The sequence below is a fragment of the Lissotriton vulgaris genome, chromosome 2_1, assembly GCF_964263255.1.
Source record: "Lissotriton vulgaris chromosome 2_1, aLisVul1.2, whole genome shotgun sequence".
In the NCBI taxonomy this organism is placed as follows: Eukaryota; Metazoa; Chordata; class Amphibia; order Caudata; family Salamandridae; genus Lissotriton; species Lissotriton vulgaris.
In genome coordinates, this window is record NC_141687.1 from 1,615,623,180 (window position 1) to 1,615,650,161 (window position 26,982).

The window sequence follows — 26,982 nt, forward strand, 5'->3', positions numbered from 1 at the left end:
GTTCAAGGTCAGGCGATTCGGCCAAGTGCACAAAATTGGTGGAAAATCTGCAGGTAACTCGGCACCAATGTGAAGTGCTGCATTGTGGTTTGAAAGCATGAACAAACCAGAGTGAAGTTGAATTTCCAGAAGCAAGTTTAGTGAGATATACAGCTTGACCATAGGAGTGCGTCCATCCTCAACGAAGCCTGGGCTGTCAATGTCTGTTTAACAACTGACATGCTTCGTTGAAGATAGACCTCACGAGCGATGCACTTTCAAACATAAGCATGTTTGAAGGAGCGCATGCCAGGAACATGGAACTCTGTAAGGATGTCTTACAGCAATGAAGAGCAAGGAAAGACTCCATGCAATCAATAACATTACAAGGGAGAACAGGTAAGTCATGTGTAATACAAACCTTTACAGTTTGTCATTCGCGTGTGTATGTGCTTGCATGTACGTCTGCGTGTTTCCGTCTTTGTGTGCATTTGTCATTCGTGTTTGTATATGCTTGTGTGTATGCCTGTGAGTTTGGGTGTCTGTCTTTGTGTGTGCCTTTGCTTGTATGGGTTCATTTGCGTGTGTATGTGCTTGTTGGCATGCCTGTATGTTTGCTTGCGTCTGTCTTTATGTGTGTGTTTGTCATTCACATACATGTATGTACTTATTTCTATGCCTGTGTGCTTGGGTATGTCTGGCTGTGTGTGTGTGTTTGTCATGCGCATGTGTGTATGTGCTTGTTTGTATGCCTGAGTGTTTGGGTCTACTTTCTTTGTGACACCTGTGCGTGTTAGTCATTCGTGTGTGTGTATGTGCTTAACTGTATGGCTTTGTGTTTGGGTGTATCTGTGAGACACAGTTCAGCTCAGGCATCCACAAAAAAGTGTTCCACGTACTCGCATGTTTAGGATTCAGCATTTGGCTAGTCCCACTTGGCTTATTTTTAGAGAAACGTGTGATAAATCATGTATTTTAAAGTTCAGAGAGCCAGAAACATTGGTGAAAACGAAAAGCACTGTACTTTGACTGGGGGGGCGAAGTCAATTAAAGTGGCCCAAAGGCCAGAACTCCTGATGTTGCTACGTTCGCCAGAGGATGTTTTTTTAAAAGGCAGTACCAGTATTTTAATGTCCTGGTCGGTAGAAAATGAAGAAAATCACCTAAAGCTTGAATTTTCTCCACTTATCAATATGTATTTTGGTAAATATCAATGAGAACTAGCTTATTAGTGGAAGCTAGATGTCCATAACAGGAGGAAAAACCTTTTGTTTTTTATGAAGACCCTCACCCACCAACCTAGTTGGTGGCATGATTCATCATCGGGTCCCACCCAAGTCACTGAGTGCACCTTGGGTGTGCTTCGACGCCTGACTACAGCAGAACTGGTTTTGTGTAGTGAGAGTGCAGTAAAGTGAATGAATGGGAGTTAAAAGCTGTCCAATGGGTCCCGTTTCACTAAAGGGGCCATTGGCAGTATTAAAAACAACAAGGCCGATATGTGAGGAGGTGCAATTATGTCTCCAATATCCTGTAAACATAAGAATGAGGTCTACATGCTTCAGCCAGACTGCATTTTATGCTGGCTTTCGTCATGACCTATGTGTACTGTGAGTTAGTGGTGGTCAGGTGTGGTTTGTTAGACCAGATATGTGTCGCGCCTCTAAGGTGCGTTTAACTGAGGGAGGAAATGTTCCTCTATTTGCTCAAAACCTGTTGGGAAAACAAACAGAACAAACAACATAAACATTAAGTAATTGTAGCTTCTCATATTCACATTCTAGTAATGTGACTAGAGTATTATTATTATTAAAATAAATGTATGTGTCAGCGCAACAGCTACCCAAAAAGGGTTTCCCGGCGCCGTGAGGGAACAGCTAAGAGACGGGAGAGAACTACTGGCCAAAGAGCCAGGTCTTCAGAAATTTGCAGAACAAGAGAAGGTTGGATTGTGTACGGAGAGACAGAGGCAGAGCATTCCATAGGACAGGACCCAAGTATGAGAAGGAGCGCCCTCCCATACGGGAAAGTCTGGTCTTAGGGACTTGGAATTTTGCTAGTGTGGAAGACCGGAGAGTGTGCGAAGGGACATAAAGATGAGCTAGGCGTTGTAAGTAGTGAGGAAATGTAGTATGCTTAATGCGGAACATGTAAGTAAGGGCCTTGAACACAACCCGTTTCTCCACCGAAATCCAGTGTAGGCTCCCTAGCAGCCTGGAGGCCAAAGCGGTTTTGGAAACTCAGCAGAGTAATCTAGCAGCAGAGTTTTTGACTCGCTGCAACTTACGCGTTACAGCTTTATTGACGCCCAGATAAAGGATGTTCCCATAGTCCAGCCTTGATGTAACAAGGGCCTGGACTACGGTGCGCTGGGTATGAGCAGGTAGCATCCACACAATCTTCCTCAACCATTTTACGATGGTAAAACAGGTAGCGGCAACCTTGGTAACTAGCTGACGCATGGCTAGTGAATCGTTGATGATGAAACCACAATTGCGTGCCTCGGTTGAGGGTTGCCGGAGAACACCCATTTCCGGGGGCCAATGTTGGGTGCCCCCAGGGATTTTTATCTTTGCCCAGGACCAGGACTTCTGTTTTTTCGCCATTAAGTTTTAGGAAGTTGGCGTTCATCCAGGTCATAACTTTGCTTAGGCCAGTTTTGATGATAGGCGGCTCAGTGGTTTTACCTGCTGAAAGGGAGGAGATGATCTGGGTGTCATCGGCGTATGAGAATAGCGACAGCCCTGAATCTTTACCAACACTGCCAGGGTCTAACATAAATGTTAAAAAGCAGGGGGCTGAGAATTGAGCCCTGTGGAACCCCGTAAGGTGAAGAGTAGGGCTTAGATTTAGCAGTAGATGAAAAGACCTGGAAGGTACGATTGGAAAGGGAAGACGAAAGCCAGTTCAGGGCCGTCCCAGTGATCCCAGAAGAGTGGAGGGCCTTAATAAGTACGGTGTGGGAGACCGTATCAAAGGCCGCGCTGAGATCCAGTAATACCAGGGCCATAGTTCCACCTGCATCCAGGTTTTGTCGGAGCATTTCAGTCACACCTAAAAGTGTGACCTCCGTAGAGTAACCGGTCCTAAAGCCGGTTTGGGAAGGATGAAGAAGCTCATTGGTTTCGATGGACCTGGAAAGATGTCCATTTATGTGTCTCTCCAAATTTTTTGAGAGACCAGGGAGTAGTGAAATTGGACGGTAATTTGAGGGAAGCACAGGGTCCGAATTAGTTTTTTTTAATAATGGGACAACCATTGTGTGTTTCCAGTCTGGGGGTACAAAGGACTCCCTAAGGCATTAAGAAGGTCAAGGATGTGACACAGTGATGGTTGTTCAATTTGCTGTAGTACCGTGATGGGAAATAAATCGCAAGGAGATCCCGATTTGATTTTATTAAGGAGTTGTGTAAGTGTCACCATGTCCAGAAGTGGCCAGGCATCAAGTGTATTCTACGTGTGTGGTCAGGAGCAAGGGTAGTGCAACATTCAGGTATTGGATCGGATAGGACGGGGATTATAATAGGCGCAGGTGTGGAAAGAAGGGTGGAACTAGCCAATGCAGAGTATATTGTTTCCACTTTGTTTAGAAAGAATTGTGCCAGTTCCTCACATTTGGTGGTGTTTAAGCTGGGGGTGCCTGGTTGGTTTCTGAGCCTGATAATTCTTTAACCATCTTGAATAAGGTTTTAGGACAGTTTTTAGCCTGGGTGATGGTTGATGAGACAAAATTGGCTCGAGCAGACTTACAGTGGGAGTGGTAGGCACTTCTGGCAGTGAGATAAACTGTTTTAGCTTCGGACTCATAAATCCTTCGCCACCGCCGTTCCAAATTTTTACATTTGGTCTTCTTTTTTAGTTCTTCGGAGAACCAGGGTCCCGGGGGGCGATGATTGTTTAGCTTATTGACTGTAGGTCAAGAACGAAATTATTTTTCAAAATTGGGGCATCAGTGGAGAGAAACCGATTGAAATTAACAATGTCAAGATTTTTCCATTTTGTAGACGGTTTAGCAACACCATCATGCATGATGTAGGGTTGACAAGGTGCCTCGATGTTGAAGCCTACCAGGAAGTGGTCGGTCCAGCACACTGGGGTTGCCGCTGGCCAGTGTAGGGAAGGTAGGCTCAAGAAAATGGAGTTGAGGAGATGGCCTGCTTTGTGAGTGAGTCCGCTGTTGTGAAGTAGGATGTTCATAGCAGCCAGATCAGAGATAAAAGTATTACTGATAATACAGGTGGGGTCCTCTAGCTGAAGATTGAGATCTCCTAAAATAGTAAAATTGGCTGAGCTGAACAGGAAAGGAGTGATGAGATCGGGGAAATTAATAGTCCATGCGCCCGCCAGGCCGGGGGCGATATACCATCATATAGATGAGCGCTGTGTCCGTACACTATGCGGCAAATTAGCGGTAGTGAAACCAATAGTGACGCTTGTGAGAAAGTGGCTGGTATTGAATGCCGATTATTATGCACTACTGTGCCCTGACCAATAGAGTTGAGTTAGCGGTATGTTCGTGGTTTTAATAACATGAAAAAAGAAAAAGGTACAATGAGATTTTCAGAGTGAGCAATAGGAATCCCGGGGGGGGGGGGGGGGGGGGGCGACCTGTAGTCGCACACTATATGTGCAGCGAGAAAGAGAAATGAAAATCGTTTAAGGTGGAGTTCCCGGTCAGCATTGGGAACTCTGTTCAAAAGCTGGAAACGAGACCCCAAACGCCCTACTTACTTTGTTAAGTTCACTGTCCCGCTCCTCATAACTATTGTGGTGTGCTGATGGAATTCCGTAGAACTTTCTTTTTCAGTCAGGTGCCGCAAATTATTGCAGGTGTGCGTGTCATGGTGACTGACATCCTCATATGCACGTCATCATGACTAGCATCCTTGTGTGATAAAAACTGAAGAAATACCGTGAGATCTTCAGGGTGTGTCTGGAGGGCATTGTGTAAATAAAGTTTGTATTCAGTGAAATTATGTGTCCATAGACTTAAATTGCATTTGCCAGAAGCTCATGAGATCCGGGTCATTAAAAATTAGTAGGAAATTAATTAATGCACCACCGCCTAAAGACCCAGTGGCAGGCCTTTATGGTGAATATGACAAGCCTGTCCTGTGTGCTACTCTGTCTGCTTGAATGTATTTGGAGTATCCACGGGGCCTAGCGCTACTTTTGACCCGAAGTATGCGTCCAAAGTGTGTGTTGATATTCAGGTCAGACATTTAAGAGTGTAGGGGTGTATGGTTATGAGAGGAGCTAGTACGCTCCTAATTGCCTCCGTGTTTGCAAGGGACGTAGTGGCCCCAAATAAGTACCTTGAATGGAGGTGCATGATTACCCATATGTGAAGTGGCACTCATGTCTAGGTGGTAACCCAAAATGGTGCCTATCACTCAGGCAGTGATGTTGGCGACACTCACTTTGGGATAAAGATGAGTCGCCATAGTGCTGTGTATGCCTTTTAAGATATTCTCAGTTGTCCTGTCTAAGTAAGGGTTTAGTGACATCATCATCGAATTCAGGTGTGTGCATTTTCTTAGGTACCCTGTCTCATGTCATGGGTGAGCGGTTTGCACGTATGGTAAGAGTATGCTGCTTTCCTTCAGTGTTGCTGAGGACGTTCCAAGGGATGTTATCGTTGAGCCCTGATATGTGTGTGGATAAGCGATAGATCCACTGTTGTTCTTACTGGAGTAGGAGGCTGTCATCTGTGGTGTATTTATGTTAAGTAAAGGGGGTGGTGATGGACAGAGTATCTGAATTAAGCAGAACACTCGTACCCAGTCAACAGATCAGGGCTTGATCCATCACCGTTTTTTAGCTCACTGCACCATCCCAGCTCAGAACCCGGCTACATGCAAATTAGTCTGTCCCTGGCCCAGTGCATCATGGGAACAGGGCAGACCAAACTACCAAGCCAATTCTTTAACTGGAAAGGAGACAAATTTCCGGGGGACCGGTTTCTGGCATTACAGCCGTTTTCGGCCCGGCTTGCTTGAATCCTGATGGTGCAGTGAGCAAGGGACTCATGTCTGAGCATACCCTTCCACGCTTGTGGTGGACAAAACGATTCAGAAAAGGGGGTGGTGATGGACAGAGTATCTGAATTAAGCAGAACACTCGTAAACAGTCAACAGATCAGGGCTTGATCCATCACCGTTTTTTAGCTCACTGCACCATCCCAGCTCAGAACCTGGCTACATGCAAATTAGTCTGTCCCTGGCCCAGTGCATCATGGGAACAGGGCAGACCAAACTACCAAGCCAATTCTTTAACTGGAAAGGAGACAAGCTTCCGGGGACCGGTTTCTGGCATTACAGCCGTCTTCGGCCCGGCTTGCTTGAATCCTGATGGTGCAGTGAGCAAACTACCAAGCCCTGGCCCAGTGCCGAAGACGGCTGTAATGCCAGAAACCAGTCCCCGGAAGCTTGTTTCCTTTCCAGTATAAGAATTGGCTTGGTAGTTTGGTCTGCCCTGTTCCCATGATGCACTGGGCCAGGGACAGACTAATTTGCATGTAGCCAGGTTCTGAGCTGGGATGGTGCAGTGAGATAAAAAATGGTGATGGATCAAGCCCTGATCTGTTGACTGGGTAGGAGTGTTCTGTTTAATTTAGATACTCTGTCCCTCACCACCCCCTTTTCTGAATCGTTTTGTCCACCATAAGCGTGGAAGGGTATACTCCGATGTGAGTCCCTTGCTCACTGCACCATCAGGATTCAAGCAAGCCGGGCCGACGACGGCTGTAATGCCCGAAACTGGTCCCCGGAAGCTTGTTCCCTTTCCAGTATAAGAATTGGCTTGGTAATTTGGTCTGCCCTGTTCCCATGATGCACTGGGCCAGGGACAGACTGATTTGCATGTAGCCAGGTTCTGAGCTGGGATGGTGCAGTGAGCTAAAAAACGGTGATGGATCAAGCCCTGATCTGTTGACTGGGTAGGAGTGTTCTGTTTAATTCAGATACTTTGTCCATCACCACCCCCTTTTCTGAATCGTTTTGTCCACCATAAGCGTGGAAGGGTATACTCAGATGTGAGTCCCTTGCTCACTGCACCATCAGGATTCAAGCAAGCTGGGCCGAAGACGGCTGTAATGCCAGAAACCGGTCCCCGGAAGCTTGTTTCTTTTCCAGTATAAGAATTGGCTTGGCAGTTTGGTCTGCCCTGTTCCCATGATGCACTGGGCCAGGGACAGACTAATTTGCATGTAGCCAGGTTCTGAGCTGGGATGGTGCAGTGAGCTAAAAAACGGTGATGGATCAAGCCCTGATCTGTTGACTGGGTAGGAGTGTTCTGTTTAATTCAGATACTTTGTCCATCACCACCCCCTTTTCTGAATCGTTGTTATGTTAAGTGGCTTGACTTTGCATTGTGAATAAGGCGAATCCGCTATCGCTAAAGGAAAGTCGTTAAAAGTGACTTGCATGAGACTGCATCCATCAAGGTGAGACTGCATCCATCCAAGCTTGAGGCTGCATAAATCAAAGCACAAGACTGCATACGACTGCATAATCCAAGCATATGGCTGCATACATCCAAGTATGAGACTGCATCCATCCAAAGAAGAGACTGCTTCCATCCAAGCATGAGACTGTATCCATCCAAGCATGAGACTGCATAAACCAAAGCATGAGACTACTTCCATCCAAGCATGAGACTGCATCCATCCAAGCACGAGGCTCCATCCATCCAAACACGAGAGTGCATCCATCTAAGCATGAGACTGCATCCATCCAAGCATGAAACTGCTTCAATCCAATCATGATGCTTCAACACAAGCAAGATAATGCACCTCTCCAAACACAACAGTATGTCTCAGAGCATGAGACTGCAAGACTTCAACTGCAAAAATGTGTCCCTTCGTCCCTCAAAGCTAGAGACTGACCCCCTCCACCCCAAGCAAGAGGTGGCAGCCCACCAAAAATGAGTCAATATTCACCCAACCAAGAGGCAGCATGCCATCACACATGAAAGTGCATGTCTACAAACATGAAATGCATGTCTTCAAACATGGGACTGTTCACCCTCCAAACATGAGATTGCCTCATCCTTCAAAATATGAGACTGCATCCATCTAAGCATGAGACTGCATTGTCCCAAGCAATACTTAACACAGCTCCAAATATGAGACTGCATCCCTCCAAATATAACACAGTATCCCTCAGAACATGGTACAGCATTCTCACAACCAGAGATAGTATGCCTTCAAACAGGAAATTGCAACCCTCTAAACATGCGGCTGCATTCATTCTAGAATGAGACGATACACCCTCAAAACATGAATCTGCATTGATCCAAGCATGAGACTGCATCTTCTTAAGCAATAGACACCACTCAAAACATTAGACTGCATTCCTCCAAATATAAAACAGCATGCTTCATAACTGGGTTGCAGGAAAGTAGAGTATTACGTGGTGTGGGGGGTTAGACCTCACCATATAATACTATCATGATACCCCAAAGATGGTCATTGGATTCACACTAATAAATCCTTAACTTAGTCATGGTAGTATGGAAAAGAGCAGTCAGGCTTTACTAGAGGAACATGTGTTAAGCATTTCAGAGTACCACTATGACGATAAATAATTGACACAGCTCGAGAGAAATCTGACACCATAATATGAAAATAGAGGATATTTTTTTCTTAACTTAGACACCACAACAAACAGAATAGCATACATATAACCAGAGTTGTAGAGTTTTGATACAATCAGTGCAGAATAATACTGTAAAACTTTATCACAGCGGTCAATAGGAAAAACCACTAGTGACAATCAGTCACTTGAAGGTCGAGTTGTTTGTTACCCTTGCAGGGTAAAGGTTATGCGGGTCCCGGGACGAAGCCACGAAAGTCAGTTCAATTTTACCTAGCCTGTGGAACCCCGTGCAGAGTTGTCCTGGCTGTCACTGGTACTAAACAAGAGCCTCCGGAGAGCTACTTTTACCACTGGAGTGGTTGCTGACGTTGGTCGAAGGTCGGATGGAGTTCCCTCTTGATGCAGCATCGAGTAAAGGGGCCGGTTGCCGGACTGGCGACCAACAAGTCTGGGCAGTGGTAAGTAGAGCAGAATGTAACTTCAGCTCAAGGTGCTCAAGGGGAACGCAGTAGCTGCCTGTAAATTTGGCTATAGTTTCCACAATGCACTAGATCTGGATTTGGGTGATCCCTCACAAGGCCCGATGGTCAGAGATTCTTCGGATCCAGAGCGTTGTTATACCTGTGATTTACAGGGGGCGAGTGCCACTAGTCCAGGGGTTTCTGAGGGTGCTGCAGGCTTCCACCGTGGTCCCTCTGTCTGGGGGAACGAAGAGATAGCCTAGGATGAGTCTCAATCAGACAATTCCAAGAGCGTTGCCACAGGTGCAGGGTATCCCTCTTTTGCTTTGTGCAAGTTTTGTTGTCGCTGACACAGGTCTCTTCTTCTGTCCTCTTCGATGCAGGTTGCTCAGAACAGAGGCACTGGTGTCAGGGGTGTCCCTTAGATTCTATATTTAGGGGAGTTAGAGGTGTGGGAGCATTTTAGCCAATGAGCTGTTAGTTCCTACGGCTAGTCCTAGTCCAAGGTGACCACATCCAGAGGTGTGGGTCACCTTTTCTACCCAGAACCCTCTATTCTGCCCCTCATAAAGATGGTAGGAATCTAATTTCAGTGTACAGACCAGGCTGCTTGCTCTGGAGATGTGACTAGCCTCCTGGGGAAGTACACCTCCTTGACTAATTAATTTCCTGTCTCTCTGGATGCAAATGTGCCTGGGGCAGGGAGGGGGCTGTTTACTCCAATGGGAGTCAGCCCTGATGTACATCAGTTACACCTACTGGAGTAAATACAGCACAAACTAATCCACTAGAATTAATAACAAGCTCATTGCTTCAGACACCTGTGGTTCCAATTTGACGCAATACTGCTACAGAAGCTAGAAATGTAGGTTACATTCCATAGCAGATTCAATGTGACCAGATGAGCAGAATTTTTCAGAGGTACCCTTTTATTGCCCAAGACCGAGTAGACTTCCCGAGATGACTTCTGCAATGACCATGACAATGGGAAGTATAGTTTCAGATACATCTGGATTAAACATGCAACCTGGAACAAGTGCAAATTTGAGCACTGGAGAATTTAACTTATGAACTCCAAAAGAGCAGTCAGGATTTACGCCTCAAGAATTTGATCAAGAATTGGAGAAGCGGCTTAAAGACTATAGTACTGTGATTAAAAATCAAAATGTTGAAAATGCTTCAGTTTCAGCTCCAGTCACGAGTTTAGATCCAGTTCCAGTATAATCTCCAGTTTGTTTTTCAGCTCCAGCTTCAATATCAGGTCCAAGTTCAAATTTGATTCAAAATCCAGTTCAAGAAAAAAAGGCAATGGACGTGTGTAGACTAAAAGTGGAATTGGGAGAAATTATTTTGAGAGCGATTAGTCCTTCACGATTCGATACATACCAGAAGGAGGAACTATTGTTTCTTTGTAAAGACATTACTCGACAAGCGAGATGAACACATAAGAAATTGACCAAATTGGCTCAAAAATATGATATAGATATTCCTTAGTCAAAGGTTTTACAGAGATCATATAGGTTAGACTTTAGTGACAAACACATTATGAACTTGAGAGCTCTTGGAATTAGGTTGCATATTAAAGATCTGATGACATTGATTAAGAAATGGTACTGTGGGGGAAAACTATGGAAAAAGGCAACAATGGAGTGGTTGCTGACATTGGTCGAAGGTCGGATGGAGTTCCCTCTTGATGCAGCATCGAGTAAAGGGGCCGGTTGCCGGACTGCCGACCAACAAGTCTGGGCAGTGGTAAGTAGAGCAGAAAGTAACTCCATCCCCCGGTGCTCCATGGAAACGCAGTAGCTGCCTGTAAATTTGTTGAAGGAAGGACTACAGTTTCCACAATGCACTAGATCATCTGGATTTGGGTGATCCCTCAGATGGCCCGATGGCCCGAGATTCTTCGGATCCAGACTATTGTTATACCTGTGGTTTACAGGGAGCCAGTGCCACTAGTCCAGGGGAGTCTGAGGGTGATGCAGGCTTCCACAGTGGTCCCTCTGTCTGGGGGAACCAAGAGATAGCCTAGGATGAGTCTCAATCAGACAATTCCAAGAGCGTTTCCACAGGTGCAGGGTATCCCTCTTTTGCTTTGTGCAAGTCTTGTTGTCGCTGACACAGGTCTCTTCTTCTGTCCTCTTTGATGCAGGTTGCCCAGAACTGAGGTTCTGGTGTCGGGTGTCCCTTAAATTCTATATTTAGGGGAGTTAGAGGTGTGGGAGCATGTTAGCCAATGAGCCGTTAGTTCCTACAGCTAGTCCTCCCCCGAGGTGACGACATCTAGGGGTGTGGGTCACCTTTTCTACCCAGAACCCTATATTCTGCCCCTTCTAAAGATGGTAGGAATCTAATTTCAGTGTACAGACCAGGCTGCTCGCCCTGGAGTTGTGACTAGCCTTCTCGGGAAGTACATCTCCTTGACTAACTAATTTCCTGTCTGTCTGGATTCAAATGTGCCTGGGACAGGGAGGGGGCTTTTTACTGCAATGGGAGTCAGCCCTGATGTACATCAGTTACACCTACTGGAGTAAATACAGCACAAACGAATCCACTAGAATTAATGGCAAGCTCATTGCTCAGACACCTATGGTTCCAATTTGACGCAATACTGCTACAGAAGCTAGAAATGTAGGTAACATTGCATATCAGATTCAATGTGAACAGATGACCAGAATGTTTCTGAGGTGCCTTTTTATTGCTCAAGAGCGAGTAGACTGCCTGAGATGACGTATGCTTCTGGTATGACCATGACAATGGGAAGTACAGTTATAGATACATCTGCATTAAACTTGCACCCTGGAACAAGTGCAAAATTAAGCACTGAAGGATTTAACTTATGTACTCCAAAAGAGCAATCAGGATTTAGGCCTCAAGAATTTGATCAAGAATTGGAGAAGTGGCTTAGAGGCAGATGTATCAACATCTGTGTTTGCGATTCTCAAATAGCGTTTTTTTGAGAATCGCTATTTGAGAATTGCAAAATGGGATGTATGTAAAAAATCGCAATTTTTTAGCGATTTCTTAGTTTTCCTTAATTGCGATTCGCAAATTGTGAAATCGCAATTAAGGAATACTTTCCCATTCATTTCTAAGGGCCAGGAGGCCCATAGGAATGAATGGGAAGTTATTCTCAATATGTGATGCGCAATTTGAGAATCGCAAATTGAGAATAATTTCAAGGGTGTCATAAGGACACCCTGATGCACCCCTGAAATTTACATGTGTGCGCATATGGCGCACATACATGCCCTAAGGGCAAGGTAGTAATTTGCGATTTCTTAATTAGAAATCTCACAACTTGGGTGCTTCATACATAGCATTTAAGGAATCGCAATTTGCGATTCCTTAAATGCTTACGCAAAATTAAGGAATCGCAAATTTTGCTATTCCTTAATTTTGCGATGCGATTTCAACCATACATCACATTTTCCGTTTTTTTGTCACAAATGCTGCTTTTTGCGAATCGCAGCGTTTGCGACAAAAAAAAACGGATGATACTTATGCCCCTTAAAGATTATAGTACTCTGATTAAAAATTAAAATGTTGAAAATGCTTCAGTTTTATCTCCAGTCTCGAGTTTAGATCCAGTTCCAGTACAGTCTCCAGTTTGTTTTTCAGCTCCAGCTTCAATATCAGTTCCAAGTTCAAGTTTGATTCAAAATCCAGTTCAAGAAAAAAGAAAGGCAATGGCCGTGAGTAGACTAAAAGTGGAATTGGGAGAAATGATTTTGAGAGTGATTAGTCCTTCGCGATTCCATACATACTAGGAGGAAGAACTATTGTTTCTCTGTAAAGACATTACTCGACAAGCGAGATGAACACATAAGAAATTGACCAAATTAGCTCAAAAATATGATATAGATATTCAAAAGTCAAAGGTTTTACAGAGATCATATAGGTTAGACTTTAGTGAAAAAGACATTATGAATTTGAGAGCTCTTGGAATTTAGTTGCAGATTAAAGAACTGAGTCCCTTGCTCACTGCACCATCAGGATTCAAGCAAGCCGGGCCGACGACGACTGAAATGCCAGAAACCGGTCCCCGGAAGCTTGTTTCCTTCCCAGTATAAGAATTGGCTTGGTAGTTTGGTTTGCCCTGTTCCCATCATGCACTGGGACAGGAACAGACTAATTTGCATGTAGCCAGGTTCTGAGCTGGGATGGTGCAGTGAGCTAAAAAACGGTGATGGATCAAGCCCTGATCTTTGGACTGGGTAAGAGTGGTCTGCTTAATTCAGACACTCTGTTCATCACCACCCCCTTTTCTGAATCGTTTTTGGCCACTATAGGTGTGGCAGGGTATACTCAGACATGAGTCCCTTGCTCACTGCACCATCAGGATTCAAGCAAGCCGGGCCGACGACGGCTGAAATGCCAGAAACCGGTCCCCGGAAGCTTGTTTCCTTCCCAGTATAAGAATTGGCTTGGTAGTTTGGTTTGCCCTGTTCCCATCATGCACTGGGACAGGAACAGACTAATTTGCATGTAGCCAGGTTCTGAGCTGGGATGGTGCAGTGAGCTAAAAAACGGTGATGGATCAAGCCCTGATCTTTGGACTGGGTAAGAGTGGTCTGCTTAATTCAGACACTCTGTTCATCACCACCCCCTTTTCTGAATCGTTTTTGGCCACTATAGGTGTGGCAGGGTATACTCAGACATGAGTCCCTTGCTCACTGCACCATCAGGATTCAAGCAAGCCGGGCCGACGACGGCTGAAATGCCAGAAACCGGTCCCCGGAAGCTTGTTTCCTTCCCAGTATAAGAATTGGCTTGGTAGTTTGGTTTGCCCTGTTCCCATCATGCACTGGGACAGGAACAGACTAATTTGCATGTAGGCAGGTTCTGAGCTGGGATGGTGCAGTGAGATAAAAAACGGTGATGGATCAAGCCCTGATCTTTGGACTGGGTAAGAGTGGTCTGCTTAATTCAGACACTCTGTTCATCACCACCCCCTTTTCTGAATCGATTAAAGAACTGTTGACATTCATTAAGAAATGGAGTGAGAGATAAAATGGGAAGGCAGATGGTCGAAAAAGAAATAACTAAAAAGAGTTAGAGTGCAGTCATTACCTGGTGCGGTAGATGGAAATGAAGAAGAAATATGGGAGCTCCTAATGAGAGATGTACCTGGTGGAGATTATGTTCATGTACCATGGACAAGACCCTATATTTTGTCAATTACAAATGATTTTGAGTGGAATGGTACAGGCAGATTGAAAGATTTGTGAACATTTTGAAAGTTTTGTTGACTGATTTAAATATTCTGTTTGACATTGTAGTACCAGGAGATTTCTGGGTCGAAGGAAGTTACTGTGGATTGACAGAACCAGAGAGGGATTCTAGAACACGCGCACCATCTCCAGTGGTATTGAAGAAATAATAGCAGGTGATAAATCACTTGAAGACAAAGATTTTACCTAAAGAGATCGATTGGTAACCAACTGACAGAATAACTCAAGAACTAAAAGAGACAGCGCATGCCTATTATGAGAGATCGATACTGGCTTTTAAACAATATAGGGCCAGATGTAGGAAGCTAAATAGCGATCACAAAAGGCGAAATTCGCTGAATTTCAGCCTTTGTGATCACAATTTGGCCTTGAGCAATGTAGGTAAGATTAAACCTTCTCGCAAAATAAGGAATCTCAAAAATTGTGATTCCCTATTTTGCGACTGCACTTAAGGAATCGCAAAGTGCGAACTTCAAGTTGGTGATAATTTGCGATTTCCTTTAAAAAAGGACTTTTTTGCTTTTTTAAAAGTGCCATGTGGCACACATTCATGCCCTTAGGGCATACATGTGCGCCACATGTGCACACATGCACATTTCAGGGGTGCAACAGGGTGTCCTTTTGGAACGCTTGCGCCCTTGAAATTGAGCCTGCAATTTGCAAGAGCCTCTTGTTTACTCGCCAAGTGCGGGCGCAAATCCTAATCATTCCTATGGCCCATAGGAATGAATGGGATGGTATTCCTTGATTGCGAATCCAAATTTGTGATTTGCAATTAAGGAATATTAAGGAATCGCAAATATGTTGGCGATTTCAACCTACATTCAATTTAGCGAGTCCTTAATAGCGATTCAGTAAAAATCTCTATTATGGACTCGCTAAATTGAATTTACCTATATCTGGCCCATTAAATAATGATGCTGAAAAAGATATGGGGCATTTTGTTTACAGATTTGTGCATGGTTTGAGACCTGAAATTTCTAGCATGATTCAACAGCATTTGCTTTGTTGGCAAAGTAGACCATTAAACGAGATTTTGTTTAATACAAAATATTGTGAGGATGAGATTGAGATGAAACACAAGAAGTTGATGGTTGCTCAGATAGGAGCAATGCATAAAGGTCAGAATCAGATGGGTTTTTATGACATCTCTCAAGGGGGATTATAATCAAGTTCCTATGATGCAGGGTGTTACTGATTCACAGCAACAGAATTTGAATCCACAAGTTAGAGGTCATGGTAATCCAGTTGATCTAAGAACTGGTATTGATGTGTCGCTTTTGAAGACATTGAATCCATATCATGCTTCTGGAACATTTTGACACTGGAAACGCAAGTGTAAGTCAATTGTGAACAACGTAAGGAATCAGATGCAAAATATGGAATATGCAAAGGTGTAACATAACACAAATGCAACAGGCACAAGGTCAGAGAATGCAAAATCCTAATATATCGCAGTCAATTCACATGCCTCAAGCTCCTATGCCTCAACAGAATATACAGGTGCAAAGGTATAATGCAAATCCGAATCAGCAGTTGAACAGAAATTCTTTCCAGAACCACAATGTATCACAACAGTATTTGATTCAGTTAGAGGATTTTGATCAAGACCTGTCAACCTGACGGTGCCTAGGAGTTGGGGGGGGGGGCTGCGTATTTGGCACAGGATTAGAGGTAGACCAAAGTGGGCCCTATGTGGATGGGGAAGTGGATGGGAATCATGTCTCACTCCTTGTCGATACTGGTGCTACCTGCTCTACTGTGAGAACAGAAGATGTTCCTAGCCTACCCCTCTCTGGAGAAAGTATCCAAGTTATAGGAGTTAAAAACAAAAAGATGTCCACCCCAATTTCAAACCTGTTTCAGTTAAAATAGGGTCTTGTGAAGATCAACATCGATTTGTGGTGCGTGATACATCTCCAGTGAATTTACTTGGACCTGAATTACTGTGTAAGTTAAATTGTTCCATTTACTGCACACCAAGAGGTATTCAGTTTCATAAAATGATGAAGATTTTTTTTTAAACTTGCTTAATAGAAAACTGATGTAGGTATGTATTCTCTCCTGGTGAGTGAGGATTTGTACATTGAATTGAGAGACACTGTGTTACCTGAAGTCTGGACTTTACAGGTAAAGATATCAGACTAATTAAAGGTATTGAACCAATTTGAATCATGGTTAAACTAAATGCAGAATTTCCAAGAATACCACAATACAATTTGACTACAGCTGCTATTGGCAGGATTATTAATGTGATCGACTCAATAATTAAGCATTGGATCTTAAAGGAGATAATGGGAAGTCCATGTAACTCTTTGTGAGCATTTACTTACCTGGGGATCCTCGTCTGTCAGTGCTCCTCCTGGTCATCCTCTTGATGGTGTCCCGCGATGCAGCCGGGCCTGGAAACAAAAAGAAAACAAGGTTGAAAGAACACACAACTTAATAAGAAGCGACTGTCTCTTTAACCAGGCCAGCAAAGTCGACCAATGGGAAGACACCTACAAGGAGAAAAAGGAAGCTCAGACCACCTCAAGAAGAAGGAAGAAAAGATGGCAAATTCCTGAGATGAATGAATGGAATTGGAGCAGGAAGGAGGATTGCCTGGAATTCTCCCCTCGAGAGGAAGACATGTCCACCCAGAAGGGAAACCGCTGCAGAAGCCGCCAGCTTGGAGAAGCCGAAAAGACCCTGCCGGGAGGCGGAGGGCACCAAGTCAGGAGGGGACAAGTGGTGGATGACCCCGGAGGTTGCTGAGTAGCCTCCGCAGCTCATGAGAGTTGTGGTAGGGCATGTGAGTACCCAGGGCTGGATTGGGATACCGGAGAGAGGGCAGAGGGAAGAGGGTGCAGGAAGGATACAGGACAAGGGCAGTGTTGGAGGGTAAAAGAGAAAGTCTTCTGACCCAGCCATAAGGTTGAGAAGGACTCCAAGTCCCATAATGCTGCAGACTGCTTAATTAACAAGAAGGGAGATTGGAATCCCTAATTGTGGTAAAACCAGTCTCAGAGAGGAAATACTGTAAATAAACCACCTTGATTCTACCACAAATACATATATTTAAATTTTCTTTTCTTATGCCATTCTCTTTTGCACTGGCAGGAGGAAATCAAGATAAACCAAAAGAGGAGGGGCACGTATATTTTCTTTTTATTAGAGTGGGGTTAAACCTGTAACCCTGAGGGTATTTTTTTATGGGGGTTACTCTTTCTTTTCCCCCAGAAACCCCAAAGGTGTTGGTGATGGATACTCTCGATTATTGCTTCTGAACCCCTTACTTACTGCTCACTTCGCTTCACACCAAGAGCCTCCCAGGGAAATTTGGCCACACCCGACGACCTAGAAAGAAGAAGCAGAAAAGAAGAAAAACATAATTTGCAGATATTCTGTTTTCTTTGACATCCATGCCTACAAAAATTGCAAACCTATCTGAAAAAAGACAACATTGCGAAACAAGATAAGCCTCCTCGCCTTTACCTCCTGCCCAGTCTCCTAAAAGTACCACAATCTTCTATAATGGGCTTACAGAAGCCAAATGGCAAGTATTGTATTGTGCAGGAACAGCGTAGGGTTAATTTGATTATTGTTCCATGTTGTCCTGTGGTACCGAATTCAGCTGTGATATTGTTCCAGGTTCAATGTGAAGCTGAATGGTTTTGTTATTGGCTTATGTCAGGCATTTCTCCCAATTCCATTGCATGAAGATAGTATCATTTTGCTTTCCGTTTTGACAGTCGTGTTTTAGCATGTTGCCGAGTCCCACAAAGGTAGACTCTGGTAATACCAAACCATTCAGTGTTAGTCCAGTACATTAACGAACTACTGGTGACATCAAATACAGAAGAAGTTTGCAGAATTGATACTATTGCACTTTTAAACCACTTGGCAGAAAATGGACATAAAGTATCCCTGACCAAGTAACAGTTTTTTAAAACAGAAGTCTTGTACTTAGGACATTACATTGAGACACAAGCGAAAAAACTGTTATAAGAAGGGATTGCTTCTATTCTTAACATGAATCCACCAAGTACCCAAAAGTAAGTCTGCATGTTCTTAGGAACGGTGGGCTACTCTCGGCAGTGGATTCTGAATTTTTTATTGACAGTCAAACCTCTACAAAGATTGACACACAAAATGTGTCTGATCCGGTAGATTGGGATGGCAGTTGTATGACAGCTTTCACCATGCCGCGAGAATGCCTATGTAGGGAACCGGCATTGGGAATGCCTGATTACAGCTTTGTGTTGTTTTGCAGTGAAAGAGAAGGCTGCGCTCTTTCAGTGTTGACACAGATGCATGGAAGCAATCGCAGACCGAATGCCTGTTTTTCAGCAACTCTTGACCCTGTTGCAGCTGCACTGCCTGGATGCTTGAAAGCGAATGCATCTGCATGGGTGAGTCTTGAACAGTGTGAAAGTATAGTCATGGGACAACTGCTGACTGTATTTGTACCTCATTTAGTGGAGATATTGTTAACACTTATACAGTATCTAACTAACAGTCGTCTGACCAAGTATGAACATGTTTTACTTGGTCCAGAGAATGTGATAGTCCAAAGATGCACAATTTTAAACCCAACTACTTTAATGCCATTGCTTAGCAATGAAAACTTGATTGATAAAGTTGAACATGATGGCTTGATTGTGACTGAATTATGTGCCAAACCACATCCTGACATTTTGGACGAACCATTACCCGAATATGATCATATGTTGTTTGTTCAAGAATCAGGTTGTCTACGAATGATTTAGCACCGGTTGCCCCACTAACATGCGGTGCAGTAAGGGCGATGGAGGCGGCCCCCTTCCGTCCACGCTCCGGTCCCCAAGCGAGCGGCTCTACACACCGGCCCCCCGAGAGAGGCCGGCTATCATAGGCCAACCGAGGCTCCATGGCACTGCGTTATCATTAAGGTTTAGGGGGGATTCTGACTTAGATCCTGTTTGAGAGACAATGAAGGAAATCTGAAAGCTGCTTACAATGCATGTAAAGTTGGAGGTGTTGGGCAATCATTGTGGTTCCAAGGAGTGTATGCTACCCAAGTCACGGAACTTGTCTCCTGGACACAGGCGTGCAGCATTTCAGAGCAATTCAAGTTTACAATTTACACTGATAGTCAGTATGGCTTTAGAGTCATGCATGACTTTGGGAAATTGTGGTCACAGCGTGGGTTTATGACATCTTCTGGTTTGCCAGCCAATACGAAATGGAGAGTGAGTGTACATCCTTTTGCGGTCCCTACAATTGCCGGCCCAAATTCCATTCGTGAAGTGTGTTGCTCATAGGCAGGGCACTGACTATGTCACAGTTGGGAATTGATATACTTCTAAAATGGCAAAGTATTGTGCTGTAAGTGCACATACATTTAATGAGGAAATCTTGAAAGAAACATCATACATTGCAGTTTGCAATCAGTTGTTGTCAGCAGTATATACTTGGGACGAGGTGAGGAAGTGACAGAAACTGAACAGCAAGGTTGGGTGTGAGGAGGATGTAACAAAAGAGAGGATGATGTGTGGGTTTACACTGATAGCAGACCTGTATTGCCTGACAGTCTATTACCACATATGGCGAGACATTACCATGGACCTGCACGTGTGTGAAGAAATGCAATTATGTGCCTTTCTAAGCAGGTGTTCTTTAATTCAAGATGCAGAGTTACTGCAAAGACACTGTGTCACAGGTATGTAGTGTGCCAACAACCGAACCCCAGAAGAAAAACACAGGTTTTCATGAGTCACATTGGAAAATCTGCAGGTCCCTCAACCGAATGCAAATGGACTTTATTAAAATGCCCCATTGCAACGGTTTGAGGTATGTTTTGGTAATTATATGCATTTTTCAAAAATGGGTTGAAGCCTATCCAACATGCAGAAATGATCGATTGACTGTGGCAAAATTATTGTTAACAGAGTTGATTCCACATCTTTTTTTCCAACATCTCTTCAGTCAGATCGAGGTTCTCATTTTGAAAATGAGATCCTGAAAATGCTATGTGCAGCACTACAGGTTGAGCAGAAGCTCCATTGCAGTTATTCTGGCTTGCTGGAGCAACACATTGAAATCCAGATTGGCGAAAGTGTGTGCTTCGACGTATTTAAAGTGGCCTTATGCATTGCCTCTTGTGTTGATGAGTTTGAGATGTACACCAGACAAGAGGACAGGATTGTCGGCACAAGAAGTGATTATGGGCCCAGTGATGAAACTGGCAGCCGTTTCTGCTAATGCATTAGTAAACAAAAAATCCTATTTTGGACTCCTGCAAGGGACTGGTAGATGTGGTATGTTCTGTGCCTCACCAAGTAGGCAAAGTTGCTTTTGTAGTTCAACAGGAGCAGTGCCAAAACCTCAGTCATGGTGACTGGGTAATGGTGCAGAAACACGTGTGTAAAACTTGTCTGGAACCTCACTGGAGATGGCCTTTCCAGGTGATATGAGTCACCAGCACAGATGTGAAGTGTGGAGGTCTCACAAACTGGGTACATGCAAGCCACACTTGCAGAGTCCGATGTCCCCTTGATAATACAACAGCACCTGTTCCAGATATACTGGTGGTCACAGTGAGACAGAGGGATCAGGTTAGTCAAGCTGTTGGGGACCAGCAGGCTTCTGGGACAGCACTTGTTTAGCTTGAGGGGGTCTAAGCAAATAAAGTTGACTGCGAGAGATACAGGGGCAGATATATCATCACCATCATTTGCAATTTGGGATGTATGTAGAAAATCGCTATTTTTTAGCGATTTCTTAAAATTCCTTAATTGCGGTTAGCAAATTGCTAATCGCAATTAAGGAATAATTTCCCACTCATTTCTATGGGCCAGGAGGCCCATAGGAAGAAATGGGAAGTTATTCTCAATTTGCGATTCGCAAATTGAGAATAATTTCAAGGGTGCAAGGGTGTCTTAAGGACACCCTGCTGCACCCCTGAAATTTACCTGTGTGCGCATATGGCGCACATACATGTGTATGAGTGCCACATGGCACCTTTACAAATGCCAAAAAGTGCATTCATAAAAGAATTTGCAAATTACCACCAACTACAGTTGATGGTAATTTGCAATTTCTTAGTTTGAAATCGCAAAACATTATTGTTTCTTACATAGCATTTAAGGAATCGCTTTTTGCGATTCTTTAAATGCTTGCACAAAATTAAGGAAATGCAAATTTTGCGGTTCCTTAATTTTGCAATGCAATTTTCTTCATACATCTCATTTGCCGATTTTTTTGTCGCAAACGCTGCTTTTTTGCGAATCACAGCGTTTGCGACAAAAAAACGAATGATACATCTGCCCTACAGACCCTAGCGAAGGCCTTAGTGCAGGAAGTAAGCGAGTAGTACCCGGAGGCTGACTGTTGGCCCAGAAGAGGTAAGATTATGAGAAGTTGCCTGACAACAGGATGAGTACCACCAACTGTTCCCGAACGTTCTGAGCAACCAGATCAATGTGATTCCAAAGATGAGCACATGGCTGAGAGGAGATCGCAAAAGCACTCAGTCAGAAGTACTCATCTCTGAATGGACTTATCTTAAAGCAAATGAATTGGAACGGGAGTTTATAACGCATTGTATTAACAACACGAATTCACCTGAACCTCCTTGAATCAAACTTTGTTTTAGATCTGAACTTCAACCTTGGTATACCAACTGACGGACTGACACAATTTTTCTTGAATATACTAATCAATGAACAGGTTATGAGAATCTTTCTGCTTTGAAAGAGGGTGCTGAACTGAGCCTTAACATTTTGTGCCAAACATGCTAATTTGCTCAAACCACTGTAGCCTTTTTTTAAAAAACATTCTAGTTAAACAATCTGAATTTTAAGAAGTCATGGGGTCCAACAATGGAATCTCTCTTTGATTCAAAAATGTATATAGTAGAATCATTATCTTACAATTTCTTCTGAAACTGAAAAGATTAAGGACATTAATTCTATTATTTTGAATACTAAAGCTTTAAACAATGATGTTACAATACTGATTTGTCTGCAAATGTAAATAATAGATTATTAAGTGAATATGTTGATAACATACATGCTCGTAATTGCTATGTATGTATGCAAATACCATCATCAGTGGCTGAAGGCGTAACCTATCATAGCTTATCTCTCTTGTATGGCGTTTCATGCAGTGTATTAACTAGCTTATTCTATGGTACGGGTCAATTACAGTATTGTTACTCAAATCAAGTTTTGATCTTTTCTAAGCTTCTCGTGTTAAAATGCTTGAATCCACATTATGAGGCTTCTAACACTAAAACTATGGGCTATATATTTAGAACGACTCAAACTTTGGACATGGCTTATGCACTTAAAAATAGCCTAGCATGTAAATTAGTAAGAGCTGTGAAGAATTTTATAATCTTATTAGAAAGTAAACAAGATAATTTAACCTCAAATACTGATTGATGCATTGCCTAAATTAACTCCTTGGAAACTACTGCAAGAAGAAAATGAAATACTAGAAGGAATGGCTTCATTAGCTATAGATTGACAACGTAAAGGTAAACTTTGTATATATAGAAAAAGATCAATTATTAATATGAATTTTGTAGGTTCTAGCAAATGTTAACATACTTTTGAAATTAATTTTTAGGTCTCGCCTGAGCTATATTGTGCTGCATAACTAAATACTTATAAGGTCCCAAAAGCAAGACCTATTGGTTATGCCAACACTTGTCTTCTTTGACAAGGCAATGCTATTTTTCTGTCTATGGGACACAACTCATCTCGCTTTTGATGTTATTCTTTAATCGCAACGCCATAATTTTTCCATATCTTGAACTGCCTTTTTTATGCTGCTGCATTCATGCAGTTGACCTGGAATCCTTCTTTGCCAAACAAATTGATTTTTACTTCATATTTTCTTTTTACGAATGCCCATGGACTTGCCCTTAGAGAACTTTAAAGTAGAGTCCTTTACCCCTTTTCTCTAAACCTTTAGATTAGTATCACTAGTATCACATCTATCACTACTACTAGATTAGTATCATTAGTATCACATCTATCACTACTCAATATGGACACTAAGCTGTATGCCAAGATTCTTGTGAACAGGTTGGCCCCCCTTTTGCCGAAGCTGGTTGGGCAAGAGCAGACTGTGTTTGTGCCGGGCAGTTCCCTCCTGTGTAATTTGAGAACCCTTTTCAGCACCATCACATGAATCAACACAAATATTAGAGCTGCCACCCTTTTTGGAGATATTGAGAAGGCATTCGACTCAATCAAATGGCGATTATTGTTTGCTGTCCTTAGGAGGTTAGGAGTGGGAGAGGTATTCTTGAAACAAGTTGAAGTGCTGTACACTAAGCCGTCAGCACACGTAAGAATTTCCACCCCACTGATGGCTGGCGGCCTCTCTCGCAAATGGAGTTCTTACGACTCCAAAGTATTTCTTATGACCCTCTCAGATACCCGGCCTGCCCTCGATCTGCGAACCAACATCGATAAAATAGAAAGTGACATAGGCACCTGGCTGAAGTCAGCCAGCGACCAATTTGCCCCCTTAATCAAATTACCCCCGACCAGACACCATAACTCCCACAGATGGTTCACGGACGACCTCAAAAAACTCAAACTGAAGGTACGTCAGCTGGAAAGGACATGGAGACGCAACTACTACGAATCAGATAGATCGCAATACACCTCAGCCCGCAGAGACTACAAAATCGCAATCGCTTCAGCTAAATCAGCCCACTTCTCTAACCGAATCTCATACTCGGATAACAAATCTAAAGAAATTTTTAAAATTATGAATGAACTTACATCTGATGACAGAACCCTTTCAGGTCAAACCCCCACCCAAGAAACTTGTGACGCTCTCAACCTTTTCTTCATTGAAAAAATTAATAAAATCGAAGCATCGATCACCACCGTCCCTCAGACCACCACACCTGATACTCCCCTCAATAACCCATCCTCCTTCACCGAATTCCCCTCCCTCAACCCTGCCTCCCTAGCACAGCTTGCGTCCCGGATAAAATCGGGTCCCCCGAATGATGGCTGCCCTCCCCCAGTCCTAGGAAGCGTCTGTCACTCTCTACCCGAATGCATCTTACCTCTACTGAACGGCTCGCTCAGCTCAGGTACTGTCCCCAGCTCCTTGTTAAGACACACATCGGAGCCCCGCAGAGGAGACAAACGATCAAGGAACCACAAGACCCAGAAGGCATAGCGCGGCGAACGCACGAGGAGGGCGTCCCCATATAAACCACCAGGAAGCCAACAGTCGGCGTCGGATATTTTGAATATTAGACGCGAGTCCGTTCTGCCGAAGCTTCAAGGAAGGTGAGCTCCGTGTTGCGTGTGAGAGTGGTGGAGGCGTTTGTGACCCGTCCACTACCTTTGCCTGTCCCCGCTCGAGGGTTATCGAGCGTTTGGGACTCCGTCCCTTCCTAGACATTGGCCAGTCCCCGCTCGAGGGTTATTGAGCGCTTCGGACTCCGGTCCTTTATAGATATTTGCCAGTCCCCGCTCGAGGGTTATCGAGCGCTTCGGACTCCGGTCCTTTACGGACATTTGACAGTCCCCGCTCGAGGGTTATCGAGCGCGTTGGACTTTGTACCCTTCTTGAACTCACCCAGTCCCCGCTCGAGGGTTATCGAGCGTGAGGAAATAGACGGAACTTCAGTTCGTTGTTGTTTGTGTTTGCCCTCCATTGGAGCGTGTCAGGACTGACACTGTTGCGGAGGACGACTTTATCGCGCTAACCAGCTTATTCACTAATCGAATGGCATTGTCGGCCTTTAATTAGCACGGTGTCCTCTGTTGGTGGATGCTAGGACGGGCATTCGTGCAGAGGACGGTTGGAACATCTACCATAGCCCTACACTGTATAGCATATTATACGGTTTCATCTGGTAGGAGCAAGCAGACATAAAGAGCTGGTTTTATCATCAAGACACGTCTGTTACGTCTTCTTGAGGTTCAAACAGGGGTGTTCTAGGGTAGTGTCTGGGTTACCCGATCCCGAGGAAACCAGGATTACATAATATCCGACCTCGAACAACACCAATCAACCACCTGGTTGGGTAACCGACCATGGCCACAATGGAGGACATATTGGCGGCATTATTAGACGAACAAAATGAACTAGCTGCGGCGCGCCAGGAGATGGCAGACTTAAGAGCTAGAGTGGACAACCAGCAGAGGAATCCGTTCAACGCGGGGGCGCCTAACACGGGAACGCCTGCTGCAGTAGTAGTGGAGATGCCAGTAGCAATACCTCTTGCCACACCAGAAAGGTACAGCGGGGATCCCACCACGGTCCAGGTTTTCATAACGCAAGTGGCGCTGCATTTCTCCTGTAAGCCGAAGTCGTTTCCAACCAATCAGGTGAGAGTCGCCTTCATGATCTCCTATTTGGCGGGGAACGCCGCTCAATGGGCCGTACCGTTGGTGAGCAGGGACGATCCGCTTTTATATGATTGGGAACAGTTCCAGGAGGAGTTCGTAAAGGTGTTCGATCGGAGAGCGGATTCATACACAGCAGACAGGGAATTATTGGAACTGAAACAAGGCACAACCGGGCTGGTCCAGTACCTGAACGCATTTAGGCGCTTGGTTGCGGAATCCAAATGGCCCCCTGCCAAACAAACAGCACTTTTTCACCAGGGTCTGAGCAAGGAATTGAAGGACGTGATCGCACAGATAGACCCACAACCAGTGCACTGCGAAGACCTTATCAGCCTGGCCCTTCGCCTCGACCATCGCCTTAGCGAAAGGCGTGGGGGTGTTCACAAGAAGGGCAAGGCCCCACTCGCAACGGGTCATACGGCTATCTCAGAGGCGACACCCGCACCACGTACCGACTCCATGGAAATCGGGGCCGTCAGAGCCAGCCTTACGGCAACCGAGAAAGAGTCACGTAGAAAACAAGGTCTTTGTTTATACTGCGGCAAGAAGTGACATTACGTCCGCGAATGTCCTGTTAAACCCAAGACAGGACGTCCTCGCCCCAGTCGCTTGTCAACGGCGACTGTGGACAAGACGGCGGAAAACTAACGAGCTCCCGGAACAACGAAGGGGATTCCCGGAGTCATGGTTTTATCCCTTCAGCACAGCTGCAAACATCAGAGAGCAACAGACACTTGTTCATCCCTCTACAGTTGCTGGTACGGAACAAATGGGTTTCGGTCTCCGCTATGGTCGACTCAGGGGCCACAGGGCTGTTTATGGATGAGAGGGAATCACAACGTATTGGTTTGGCACTGCAGATGTGCGTGGTCCCAGAGGAGGTCTTTGCTGTGGATGGGCGCAGGCTGGTTTCTGGGCCCATCAGCCACCACACCGGTGACGTTGAGGTGGTATACGGGACACAACACAAGGAGGTGATGGACTTCAACATCATCTGTGCTCCCCAGTATGGGATCATTTTGGGCTTATGGTGACTGAAAAAACACAACCCCTCGATCAACTGGGAAACCCAGGAGCTGCAAATGGACTCCCCTTTCTGTTCTCGGTCCTGCAGATGGACAAAGGGGTCACACAAGAACTCTGAGACCACAGGGTGGGTGGTGGCCACCGCAGCGGAAAAAGAGGTGATTCTCCCTGAGGCCTACCTGGAATACAGAGACGTGTTCGATGACAACCAAGCGGAAACGCTCCCCCCGCATAGGGTCTATGACTGCCAAATCGACCTAGTCCCTGGGGCTACGATACCTGGCGGCCGGCTGTACGCATTGTCCGAGCCTGAAAACAACCACCTCCGTGC